Genomic DNA, 13902 nt, shown 5'->3' with positions numbered 1-13902 from the left:
ATGCATGCCCGATCGCATGCTTCATTCTACTCTAAATGGCACTTCATCACTGCACCATAGTGCAATTGTCCATCGCCCTACACTGAGACTCTGGAAGGGAAGGACTACCTTGTTCATTCTTTTCTCTCAACACTTAATATAGTGTCTGGCACAGAGCAGGCATTCTATAAATGTATGTTAAAATAACCAATGCATAAATAATCCAGGAAGGAAAAGTTCAACATGGAGCAACTGTATTTATTTAAGCTTATTTATTTTGAGACACAGAGAAAGCATGAGTGGGGCAGAGACCGGTGGGGTGGGGGGTGGGGGGATAGAGGATCTGAAGCAATCTCCTTACTGTCAGCACAGAGCTCAAAGTGATGCTCGAACCCATGAACCGCGAGATCATGACCTGAGCCAGAGTTGGATGCTTACCTGACTGAGCCACCCAGGTGCCCCTGAACATGGAGCCACTTTAAAATGGGATTAATTAGGACACTGATTCACATTATTTTTAATACTATTGAAGCTGCTATGATATACAACAGAAAAGTGGCCCAAAACAGTACCGAAAACTCACAGTAAACATTATTTTCTACTTGACTAAAAAGAACATTAAAACATCAACAATCTTTCCTGATACTTTTTTATTTTACTTGAAAAGAAAAGGAAGCCTTCTCCCCTCATCATAATTTCATAAATTCATGATTTCCCCTCTCTCAAGCTATAGTTATCAGTGGCATTTAAAATCTCTGAAACTTCATTTATTCTAATTAAAACAGAAGAGGTAACTATTAATTGTAACTCTTCAACCACTTCTGTAAAGTTATTAGAAATTTTATTTATATATTCACAATGTAATTCTGTAAAAAATGCAAGCCCCCAAATAGTATGCTTTCATAGGGAGAAGCAACAGGTGAAACAAGGGTAAATCTCCATAAGCTTGGGCGACCAGGAAGTACGTCCTCACTTTTCTATGTGCCTGTTAATTTCTATACCAGGCCAAGTAGGAAGGCCAGAATGAGAGGTGACAGAAACTTAAGCTCAATTTGGACTTCTCTTTTCTTCTTGAAGTCTAGGGACTGATTTAGTTTCTGGGCATCAGAGGGGCAGGGAGAAGGGGTCTTTGGTCCTTAGTTTCATCCTTTAACCAGCTACATCTCAACACACACATGAAACAAGTGACATGGTAAAATTACAGGCTGTACCCCATTGGCTATTGTAGACATCTGAGCTCGTGAAAACAACAGTGATAGCATACTGCTCTCCACCAGAACCAAGTGATAGATTTTATTAACTAAGCTCTGAGAAGCTCAAAGCAACTTCAGATAAGTTTAAAATGTTATGTAAGGTTAATGGGTAAAATGAGTTCTACATCAATTATATAGAGTTCTACATCTATATAATTAAAATATTATATAAGGTTCAGTGTATGTGATATGCTGAACAATATCGTGAGAAGTGGGTGATTTTTATCAATAGGAAATCATGACCATGAAACAAATCCCGTGGTTTTAAACACATAGGAAAATAATAATGTCTTCGAAGTACACGAAAATATAAGCCCACTTGGAACTTCATACATATCTGTGCAGCCTTATGTATGTAACAATACAAAAAAATCAGAAAAATGCATTCTAAGGTGTAACATTAGTTATTTCAGAGCAGCAGGATCTCTGATGATTTAATAATTTCGCCTTTCATTTTTGTGATTTTCTAAATTTTCTTTAATACACATTATCATTTCTAGAATAAAAATAATTAAATTGCATTTCTGTATTCTACTTTTGAGGGTATTATTACTGAGACAGAGGTATGTGTGTCTGCTCATGTGCACCCATGGTGAGTGTGAAGGTAGCATGAGGGCCGACTGTATTCTAGGCAGTAGAAATAAGCTTAAGTGATGATGAAATTGGGGAGGGCATACAGAGTGTGGATGAGAAAAAGCAGGTACAGTGGAAGGGCAAACCCTATCTCAAAGGGTACTCATTGCCAGCTGACTGCTGCATAGCTCATAGCAACTTTTCATGAGAAGCCAGATATCTAGATTTTTGTGTGAAATTTTTTGATGTTGGAAGTAAATTAGTTTTTAATTGTGAAGCACTGTATCTGCCACACCAAAGATGTCTGTAGGACAAATGTAGCTTCCGGAGAGTGTATCTGGACTTTTCTGCTCAGACCTATTGGTCCATAGTTTGATAAATTAATTTACAGTGCTTCCCAACATATTTGAGACCAGAGCACACATAAAGATATGATAACGTTCGTACAGCACACTGAAAGGAGCTTCTTGTTGCCTGGAGATATCTGAACTGTGGCCTCCTAATGCCTAGGTCTCATCCCCTCTCCTACCCCGGCCCACCCTGACTTATTGAGGAGCTGAAGAGCTATCTCGGACATCCCTGTAACTCACCATAATGCATTTGCATCACCCACTATGGTATGGCCCACTCTACCTGAAAGTGTGGAGGAAATGAAATGAACATGGCTTTCGGTGGTGGTGGAATAGGGAACAAGGTTATGGGGAGAAATCCCAGGATGCAGAGAGCATGTGGCAGGAAGCAGGGAGGGTGGCTGTCTGGGCTGGGGCACCTCAGTCAAGAGCCTGAATCCTAATCAACTTGTGTGAGCTCCTTGCAGACCAGGACTATAAAGGTCTTTGTGTCCCTGGGCCCTGGTGCAGAGGCTAACAGAGAAAGTGCCTAGCAAATGTTTGTTGAATAAATGAAGTGCGGTCCCAGGGTGCTGATTCAGGAAGAAGAGGCCTTACCTCAAGGTTCTACCACTTTTTGGGGATAGAGGGTAGGTACATTCCCTGAATTACTCTATGGACACCTACCACTCCTTTCTCTTCCCTTCACCCCCAGATCCCTTTCCCTGAGGAATTTAACTTATCCTTAGGAATCATACTGGCTTTTCCTACAACCCTCAGAAAATACTCTTGGACTTATTTTTCTTTCTTACGTCTCCTTCCCTCCAACCACCCCCCCCCCCCAAATAGGGCATGATGCAAGAGGAAATGCTAGTTAGTTTAAACCCACTGAGGGTGCACAAGATTTCTATAAAGCACAAGGGCCTAAAGAAAGATTTCCTGGATGGAATCCAGTTTCTGGATCTTCAGCTTCCTTCACTGTCCTTAAAACTGATCTGCCTGAAGATATCCTTGAGGTGTGGTGCTGTTTCCTTTGTCACTGCCTCTTGCATAATCCCCCTCCCCTCCACCTCCCTCATTATGAAAGGGCCTCCCTCCCCCTGGAGAGGTTACTGCAGCCCATTGCCCTGGGGTGGAAGAACCTCTAAAGTGGCAGACAAGAAGACAATTCAAATTATTGGCTTGGATGGTGAGAGGGGGGAATAATTATAATAATCCTTTTGAAACTCAGGAGGTTTTCAGTTCTTTGAACAGAATTAAAGGGGAAACTAATTGAGCGGTCAGCTGGTGATTCATTAAAAAATAATTTTTATGATTCATTACTATGTGATTTCAATTATATAACTCTGAAGGGGTTCAAATAATTGTAGGTCATTGCTGTAATAAAACTTTCAGTCTCGTGTTCTTATGTATGTGACTAAGTTTTTCGGCACTTGAACATTAAAAAAGAAAGTTACATGTAAGTCTAATTCTAGCATAAGTAATATTAACCCACAGATACAAAAGCTCATTGAAAAAAAGGCCCCGTTAGCTCATTAAAACATATGCTGACAGTAAAATGTTAACCTATATTTAACATTTATGTAAATGTGTCATTCGTGGTGGTTGATCAGTGTTGTCATTAAATAACTATAATGGTAACGACAAAAGAAAGAAATGCCAGCATTATAGAACCAGAGAACATTTTGATTTGTATGTGTATTTTTATTGTAAAGAATTATGATAGAATGACCAATCATGGATTTCAAGCATCAAAAATATGTCATATTAGAATAAAATTTTGTGGGGAAAATGGAATGGAAATACGAGTTAAGGAGAAAACATGATGTGAAATTTCTGACATAAAAGAATTTGTTCCTATGTATTTTTTTAATGATGTGGGAATTAAACATCTCTGGTGTTTACATTCCTGGATTATATTTAAGAATCACATAATAGTTTTTTAAACAATATGTCAATAGTTATAATACACCAGATATATAATTATATAATAATGTCAATAGTTATGGTACACATCCTTTGCCACTATTTAAATTTATGATGAAAAAGTTTAGATGCAAATTTTAAAATGTGTGAGGGACTATAAAGTTTTCCGAAATTATTTTAGGGAGCATAGAAGCAGAGCCTAATGACGACTCATTTAGGAGCCAGGGCCTAGGACTGAATCAAATCTATTTTTCCCAGTGGTAATATAGACTCCATCTTTAGAATTATAATAATCACTTTATTTCCTTCTTCAGTGGTTAAAAAAAAAAGCTGTAAGAAAATCTCAGTAATTAGCTGTTACTCAGTAATAAGGAGAAAACATCTAGAGTATTTAGCTTTAAATAACTTCTGACTGCAGATGATTCACAAACTTAAAGTTTTCACCCAGACCTTTCCTCTCCGTTCTAGATGTACATTTCCACCTACCTGACACAAGTCCACATGGCATCTCTGACAGGCAGTTTGCCCAACCATGTCTGCTGTTCCAATTCTGAGGCTGTAATTCCCCTCCCAGAACCTCACACTGGTTTCCCTTCTCAATAAATGTCCCTTCCCTTAGAGTTTTAGGTACCGCGGCCCCCATGCTCTCATTACTGTGGCTGTCCGGAGTGTGGAGGATGAAAAAATAAGAAAAGGGGAAAAAAAAAAAGATTAAAAACAACAAAAAAACCTAAGTGATTTTTTTTCTGTTTTCTAGGAGCATTAGAGATCTCCTTTCTTGCTCATTGGACCAGAACTAGAGCCTTCTTCTGGAATTCTCTCTGTCTAGGCCTGGTTTCCACTTCTGGTTTTGGGCTATCCTGAGTCCCGGCTAGGAGACCCTGGAGAGAAAAGAAAATGGGAAACTCCCTTCTGGTTCAGCAGGACTTCAATTTTCTTCTTTCCCTATCTGCCTGCTACCATTTCATTTTAGAGTACTCATGTATTCTGCCCCTTTTATGTCTGCATTCAGTGGGTGGGACAGGATAGAGTCAGCTTACGTCGAAATGGAACCTCTGTGTTCTGTATCTTAACTTCTTATCGTAGAATAAGCATTTTCCATTTTGATGAAACAGTTAATGGGTGCATACCACACTCTTGATTGGACGTTTAGGTTGTTTCCAGTTTCTCCCTATTATAAATTGTGATGAGTTCAGTTAGAACACAGGGGAGTCTCTCTTTCTGTGGGGGCCTGGGCCTTCCAAACAAATTCCTGTTACAGTGAGACTCTTCACCACTAGACTGTCTTTTAAATTAGCTGAAGCTAGTAGTTGTTAAGTTATAAGCAAGATCAAGCAACTCTATCCATAGTCCAGTAGTTTGAATTTAGGGGCAAATGTATTTGACCTGTAAGACTGATAGCAGTGTAATTGAGGGTGCATGGGTGGTCCAGAGCAGGCAAGCCTGACCTTTACTGAAAAGACACATATGTATATCTGAATAGTCCCATAAACGTTAGAGCCCTCTGACTCTCTCCCTGTCTGTCTGTCTGTCTCTCTCTCTCTCTCTCTCTCTCTCTCTCTCTCTCTCGGACAACCTGGCATAGTAAGATGTTGGTTACTGTGATGTGTTACACCTGCTGGAACCTGCAGAAAGCATTACTTTTCTCTCCTGTGGTTATGAAGCAGACCCTGTGATCTTGGGAGACCCACAGGCTTTCAGATACTCCCATTTCTCTCCATTGCCAGTACACTCTGCCTCTTCCCTGGAGTGGTGGGAGTTATAGCCCTTACTCTCTCCTGGGGTTAGGGGCCCTCATCTTTCCATCTCAGTGAGTCTGCGGAGGGCAGGAGGTGGCATAAAGCTTGTGTTTCTTTCTGTCATGTGTCATACATCCATGTTCTCTGTGTAAGGGCTCTCTTGATTAGAGAAAAAAGAACCAGATTTTAGTTCCAACTTAGGTAGTAGGAAATTACTCCCATTTTCTTCTGTCAGAATTCATCTGTCTAAAGGGTTAGATTTCTCTCCAGAAAGATGGTAGCAATTTACATTTCCACTAAAAATATATAAAAGTGCCCATATCACCACACCCTCACCAGTAATTCTCATTTATAATGTTTATTAATTTGACAGATGAAGCATGGCAGTTTCTTGTTTGAAATGTTATCTCTTTAATTGCCTGTGAAGTGGAACATTTTTCCATGTTCACTGCCAGTTGAATTTCTTCTTTGTGAATTGTTCTTGTTCATTGCCCATCTATTTCCCAAGTGTTATATTTTTAAAGATCTAACATTTTATATTTATCATTTAGAAAAATCAGCAGTGGAAATATGAAGATGTATAACAAAACTCTATTCTCTAGTTCTGAAATCATTTTACTGCATTATTTATTCTAGGTCTACATAGAAGAATGTTGGCAAATTTTGCATTAATAATGAAATCTAGAAAGCCTCTAAAAATCTAAATTAAGATAATGTCCTAAGTGTTCTTCTTACAACTTTTTGAGCAAACCAGTTACCAATGCTCTTCTTCCTGCCCTGCCTGCCCTCTGGTGGAGGTGTTAAAGAGCAGGCCTGGAGATCAAGCAAGCCATAAGGGAACTAGAAGTTGTGAAAAAGACCAGGGTAAGTGCAAATGACACCAGCCGTTGACTAATTGCAGAGCCAGAGTTTGACTTAACAAACCTCTGTTTCTTGGTTTTTCTAACATTAAATGGAGATAACACCGTTTACGGTGGTGGCACCTTTCCATAGGTGCCGCTCTCCACCCGTGGTCCTGCTGACCCAGATGGTCCCTGAATGAGAAAAACATGCCCAAATCTGTATCTGGAAAAGAATACGGTTTGGTATAGTATAAAGAATAGTGGTCCAGGATGTTAGGGTTCTCTTCCCAGCTCTGGCACTTGCTAGATAGTTGAGTGCCTTTGGATAAGTCCCTTAAGCGCTCTGTAAATTAAGAACAATGATATTAATGGGTCTATTGTGAGGCTCAAACTAGTAATGCTAGTGAAAGTGCTTTGTAAACAGTAAACCTCTGCGGATGTAGGGTAATATTAATACAATGTTGACAACTTTTTCTCTCGATCAATATTTAACTTGACTTAGTATCTTTTGTATTTTAAAATAAGAAATAAATCAGTTTATCCTTTTAATCTTTAGCAAATAAATGGAGCCTTTGGTCTCATAGCCATAGAAAAAGCAAATTACATGTCCCAGTGTGACCCAGGTCTGTGTGTGTACTCTCTGATCTCACTTTCATTTTTGTTTTAATTATAGCATTGAAAGAGTAGAAGGTTTAAAATTACACCTTTCAGAACTAGTCATTATTCACTGACTCTGTGTTTCAAAAATATTGCTCATGTCTTTAAAATAAATTATCAGGTTCTTTTATTGTTACCTTGGCCTAAATATAAATTTATTGACATGGTGATGATAATGGTTTTTAGTGGTTTTTAAAACATTTCTTTGAGGCTGTAATAATGTAGAAGATTCAAACATACTATTTAAACATATTAAATATTTACATAAAATTTAAGTATTTAAATTGCTTACACATTTTGTTCTGTGTAGCTGAAGATAAATGTGAAAATACGTAGATTTATAGAAATAGAAGGGTTGAGAGTTTTGTGCTCCTTTCTCTGCTACATACATAGTCTCTCCTCCCTCCCATCCACTTCAGTATGATACAGTAGAAGGATATAAGAGGTAGTTATCTGAAGAGAGATAAAACTGTCAAAGGTACCTGGCCCAAGTCGCCATTATTCTTGCTTAGATATTTACAGTAGCTACCCATCTGGTTTTTCTACTTCAGTATGTCCTTAAAATAGCAGCCAGGACGATTCTGTTAAAATCCAAGTCAGATAATATCATTTTATTTATTTTTTAATGTTTATTTATCTTAGAGGGAGAGAGAGAGAGAGCATTGGGGAGAGGCAGAGGGAGAGGGAAACAGAGGATCCAAAGCAGGCCCCGAGCTGGCAGCAGAGAGCCCGATGCAGGGCTCAAACTCACGAACCATGAGATCTTGACCTAAGCCTAAGTCAGGCTCAACCAACTGAGCCATCTGGGTGCCCCAGTAATGTCATTTATATGCTCAAAAACCTCCAATGACCTTTCCTACCCAGTCCTCTTTTCCTACCCACCCCCTCACTGTCTGGCCAGCCACACAGGCCTCCTTGACCACACAAGGTCCAGTGCAGCTTTGCCCTGGAAAGTGCTTGCCTCAGAAATCTCCAAGAGTGGCTGCCTGACCTCCTTCAGGTCTCTTCATCTTCTCAGTGGGATCTTCTCTTTCGCCTCTTCTAAAATTTCAACTTTCACCCCACTCCTTCATCCCTTCCTTCCATAATGCTTATCACCATCTAACATACAATATGTTTATTTATTTCTTCTGTTTATTATCTGTCTCCCATTCGAATGTAAGCACCATGAGGTCAAAGGGTTTTGTTTGTTTTGTTATCTGCTGTATCCTCAATGCCTGGCTCATAGTTAAGTTCTCAAAAAATGTTTGCTGAATGAATAAATGAATGAATAAAACAAAGACAAGTCATGGTCTTGTTTGATTTGCAACATGTAAAAATTATAAAATTTTCATCAAAACTTTTTTCAAAAGCCAGATAACTTTGGATGGTTTCTGGTGATGAAAAATCTAAGGTATATGTGTTCTCCTCTTCTACCCCCTCCAAATACTTTGGCCATTTTATGTCTCAAGAATTAAGATCTCCATTAATCCATCACTGTCCTGTTTAATCTAAGTGTAATTGTATAAATCACTCCCAGTTTGTCATGAAAGGAGGAGAGAATTGAATAGTAATGAAATATCTGTCCTTTGCTTTTTTTGACACTATATTCTGATGATCTTAGCTTTGTTTAAAAATTTTTTTTAACGTTTATTCATTTTTGAGAGAGATACAGAGCATGAGCCAGGGAAGGACAAACAGGGAGGGAGACAGAATCTGAAGCAGGCTCTAGACTCTGAGCTGCCAGCACAGAGCCCGATGTAGGGCTCGAACCCACAAACTGCGAGATCATGACCCAAGCCAGTCAGACACTTAACTGACTGAGCGACCCAGGTGCCCATCAAAACTAATGATGATCTTAGTTTTGGCAACCCATTTTCTGACTTCTCTTTCTCCCATGTTTCCAAAATGCAGGCACCACCAGAGGATCTTGCTTGGATTTCTTCTCTTGCTTTGTGTATTCTTAACCACTTTTCTGGCTTCTATCATCTCCTTTTCTTAGATGACTCTTAATTTGTAAACCCAATCTTGATATTTCTTATTGGCTCTCAGTTCTGCATGTCCCAGACTGACCATATCCATCTGGCCACCTTTCAAGTTCTCAAACCTTACATATCTAAAACCACATTTATCTTTCTCCTTTAAAACTGGCTCCTGTTCCAGGAGTCCATTTCTGTTAATAACTTCATCTTCTTCCAAGTTTGGAAATGTTTCCAAGGTTTGTAATCGTTCATGACTTTTTCCTTGTTGTCAATTGTCAACCCTTCTTGCTTATATCTCTAGAATATTTCCTGATTCATCCTCTTCTTTGCTTTAAGTAGGTCAGGAATGTGGCCTGAGATTCGGCATTTCTAATATGCTTCTGAGTCAAGCTGGTTTTTGGTCTGTTCACCACACTTGGAGTAACAAAGGCCTGCTATAGGTTAACAGTGGCCGTTTGAACACAGTCTTTCATTTCCTGGTCCATGGCCATATCTAAGAAATACTTAATTCTCTTTCAGAAATAGAGATCTGATATTGCCTGGTCTTGCTTTAAAAGAGAAAATGTCTTTTCTATGTCATAGAAGATTTAGAAAATTACAGAGACAGAAGGTAAAAAATTCAAATCAGCCATAAAGGTCAGTTCACAATTAATCATTAACACTTAGATATATCCTTTTAGTCCTTTATTTCTTTGTCTATAAATATATTTAAGTTACATTTATATTTTTAAAACCATAGAGGAATCATTCTTCCTTTAGTTGCCCAATGTGTAAATATGCTAAGCGTGTTGAATCCCCTGTCTTAAAAAGTGGAATCTGCCTTCTCTATGTGATAAAAATGCTCACTGCTCTGTTTCTTGACCTCTCTTACATCTGGGAACTCGGGACTTGGTGCAGCCAAGCAGATGCATCCTCTCTAGACTTTGATTCAAGAACTGGTGACTCAAAGCAGCAGGGATGACGCAGAATCCGTTCTGGCCAGGGCATAGCAGCAATGGCAGCTGCATCCGGTTTCCAGTGGCGGGAGAGACAGCTGTTCTGTGGCAGTGTGCAGTGTCCAGCATCCAAGGACTTGGCATTGCAAATTACGAGGTCGGTGCTTGGCAGCTGTGGTAATGACTTCACAAAACCAGTTTTTCAGAGTGCTTTGGGTGTGGTTCTTGCCCAGTGGTTTATCTTTCCACCTTTACTTCTTAAATTAGCTTAAAAGTTGACTTAATTTACTGGCAACACATACTAATGATATTAACAATAACTAACTCTTAGTGCTAATTATGTGCCAGGCAAATTTCAAAGTATATTTACATGTAAAGTATGCTTTATGTATATTAATTCATTTAATATTTATAGCAACTCATTGTGTATGTACTAGTGTTATCCCCATTTTACAGATGATGATACTGAGCCACAAAGAGGTTAAGTTACTTGCTCAAGGTCACAGGACTTTAAATGGTCTTGAAATTCAAATCTGGTCAGTCTGACCTAGTTCTTAAGAGCCCTATCTGATACATGTACTGTTTCATAACCTGATTTTTTCATAAGACAAAATTTCATGAGCATTGCCATGTTATTAAATATTCATCTAAATATTTAATGTAGCTGCATAGTGTTCAATTATAAGGATGATTCCTGATTTGTTTAACTTGCTATTTTTGGACATTAAGAATATCCTGTCGCCTAAACTTTTTGTTTGTTTGTTTGGGAGAGAGAGAGGGTGCAAGTGAGTGAGGGACAGAAAGACAGAGAATCCCACAAGAGGCAGAGAGAGAAGTGGGGCTTACCCAAAGTGGGGCTCGTGCTCACGAACCGTGTGATCATAACCTGAGCCGAAGTCAGATGCTTAACTGATTGAGCCACCCAGGCACCCATAAACTGTTTTTGTTTTTGTTTTTGTTTTTGTTTTTGTTTTTGTTTTTAATAGCCATGACTCTCCTTGGGATAAAGTCCTAAAAGTAGAATGCTTAGTCAAAGGGTATTCTGATTGCTTTCCAGAAAGATTATTCCAGTTTACACACACAGTAGTGTGAGGGAGCGTCCTGTTTCCCTCAGGTGTTAATAGCATTGAATATTGTCATTAAAATTTTTTTCTTTGTAATATTGAAAATGATAGACAGTTTTCATTTAGGCCTGAACTTCTTTAAACATTTAAAAATATATGTGTTGGTCATTTGTCAAAAGTTCTTTTGTGAATTGACTGTTCCATCACCTATGGGATAAAGTTGAAACCTTAGAAGACAATTCTAGGTTCTTTCTACTCTGACCCCAACTTCTTGTCTATCTAATTCTCCTATAAGTCCTAAGAATCCACCCTACACATCCTGGGGATTATTTTGTTTTGTATGAGTTGAAACTGTATGAATGTGCTATTTTTATCGGCCAAAAATGGTTGACCGTTGACATTTTCATATGGTTAAATTTTATAAATCTCCAAAACATTTGCTTTCCCACTAGAATGTTTTCACAAATGTCTTGGTCTCTCTCTGCTTGGTGAAATCCTTCCCTTTCCTTATGAAGCCAGGTTCACTGGTCATCCCCTACCCCTCTATTCCTTTGCCATCACATTCCTCTTCCCCTTCTTACCCCAGTTTAGGTAACTGTAAATAACTCCTCTTCACCATCTCCACTCTGCTTCTTGCCTATCATAGCCGTAGAATGGATTGCAGCTGGATAATGAGTTTGCATCTGCCTGGCAGAGGCCAGGCCCTCTGCTGCTCTTTGCCAGCAGAGACTCTCTTATTTATTTTGGCAGTTAACAAAGCTAACAAGGTTTCTGGCTCACAGCAGTTGCACAGCAAATATATGTTGAAGGGAAGAGCTAGTAACTTTCAGGCCCAGGAAGTGCCTTATTAACCAAATAATAATTGCAATTTCCTTCCATGTTAAGTAAGGAAGAGTATGTGTAATGTCTTCTAATTTGCTTGGTTGGTATTTTGTTTGGCATTGGCCCTTCTTATTTTGAATCCTCCCTCAATTTAATTCATTTTTTCCTATTTTCAGATGTGGTAGTTATATTTCAGTTCAAAGAAATTAATTTATTCCATGGCACAGTTCTCAAGGGTGAAAGAACACAATTCTCTAACTAACTGTATAGTAATCAGTGTACTTTCCAAGGAATAAATGTACTTTTTTCCTTTTAACTATATTCATCTTTTTTCTTAGGTAGACTTTTAGGAACTTTTAGTGACTTCCAGGAAGCACTAATGCTATAGATAGAGTTGTATTTCAACAAGCTTCAGGAAACATTAAAAGTAGAATTTTCTTTAATTAAAGTGTAGTTGACATACAATATTATGTTAGTTTCGGGTTTACAAAAAGTAAAAATATTTTTTAAAACCATTAAAAACACTTAAACTGAATCTTATTAAGGTAAAGCCTCTATTTATAAAAGATAACATTGAACGATCAATTTATTTTTTTTTAATTTAAGTCCACGTTAGTTAACATATAGTATGATAATGGTTTAGGAGTAGAATTTAGTGATTCAACACTTACATAACACCCAGTGTTCATGCCAAAAAGTGCCCTCCTCCTTAATGCCCATCACCCATTTAGCCCATCCCCCCTAACCTCCCCTCCAGCAATCCTCAGTTTGTTCTCTGTATTTAAGAGTCTCCTATGGTTTGCCTCCTTCTCTGTTTTTATCTTATTTTTTATTCCCTTCCCCTATGTTCATCTGTTTTGTTTCTTAAATTCCACATATGAGTGAAATCCTATGATATTTGCCTTTCTCGGACTGACTTATTTCGCTTAGCATAACACATTCTGTTTCCATCCATGTTGTTGCAAATGGCAAAATGTTTTTCTTTTCGATCGCTGAGTAATATTCCATTGTGTGTGTATATATATACATATATATATATGTATATATATACACGGGTATATATATACACGGCATGTGTATATATATATACATATATATGTATATATATGTATATATATATACACTGCATCTTCCTTATCCATTCATCAGTTGGTGGACATTTGGGCTCTTTCCGTAATTTGGCTATTGTTGATAGTGCTGCTATAAACATTAGGGTGCATGTGCCCCTTTGAATCAGCATTTTTGTATAAATACCTAGTAGTACAATTTCTGGGTCGTAGGGTAGTTCTATTTTTAATTTTTTGAGGAACCTCCATACTGTTTTCCAGAGTGACTACACCAGTTTTCACTCCTACCAGCAGTGCAAAAGTGTTCCGCTTTCTCTGCATCCTCACCAACATCTGTTGTTTCCTGAGTTGTTAATTTTAGCCATTCTGACAGGTGTGAGGTGGTATCTCATTGTGGTTTTGATTTGTATTTCCCTGATGATGAGTTGCACGATCAATTTAAATTGCACTTACAGGAAGAAAGTCATGGAATCATAGAACTTTAAAGGTAGAGGATATCCCCAAGGTTTTCAGTATGTACTCTGGTGGAAAAATTCCAAGTAGGAATGGAGGAGAAAAGATAATAGTTTCACTTTAGCACTGGCTCCATATTCCTCTCTCCAGTTAATTTTCAAGAGAAATTACAACCCTTACTCATCTTCTCTTACCTACATATCATGCCCTAGTCATGCTTCAAACAAGTGCAGGTAGAAGCAATCTCAATCCAGGCCTCCTTTTGTTTACAGCCTGAAGGGACTGGATGCCCTGGCTCCCCC

The 13902-nt window shown here is 38.4% G+C and overlaps 1 protein-coding gene across 2 annotated transcripts in view; it reads left to right on the top strand.

Moving 5' to 3' along the window:
- Positions 1-13902, top strand: part of GSAP (gamma-secretase activating protein) — a 205123-nt gene that overhangs the window by 63600 nt on the left and 127621 nt on the right. Inside the window, exons 1-2 of one of the 2 annotated variants that reach the window (XM_053898188.1) lie at positions 6438-6663; positions 10157-10351. The exons of the other annotated variant lie outside the window; for it this stretch is intronic. The gene's annotated coding sequence lies outside the window, so the exon portion shown is untranslated. Of the gene's footprint in view, positions 1-6437; positions 6664-10156; positions 10352-13902 lie in introns of those variants that run through there. 2 annotated transcript variants of the gene reach the window in all.

This window comes from Panthera pardus, unplaced genomic scaffold (assembly GCF_024362965.1).
Source record: "Panthera pardus isolate Hobbes unplaced genomic scaffold, ASM2436296v1 HiC_scaffold_8, whole genome shotgun sequence".
Classification (NCBI taxonomy): domain Eukaryota; kingdom Metazoa; phylum Chordata; class Mammalia; order Carnivora; family Felidae; genus Panthera; species Panthera pardus.
This window is presented reverse-complemented; position numbering and strand designations above follow the sequence as displayed.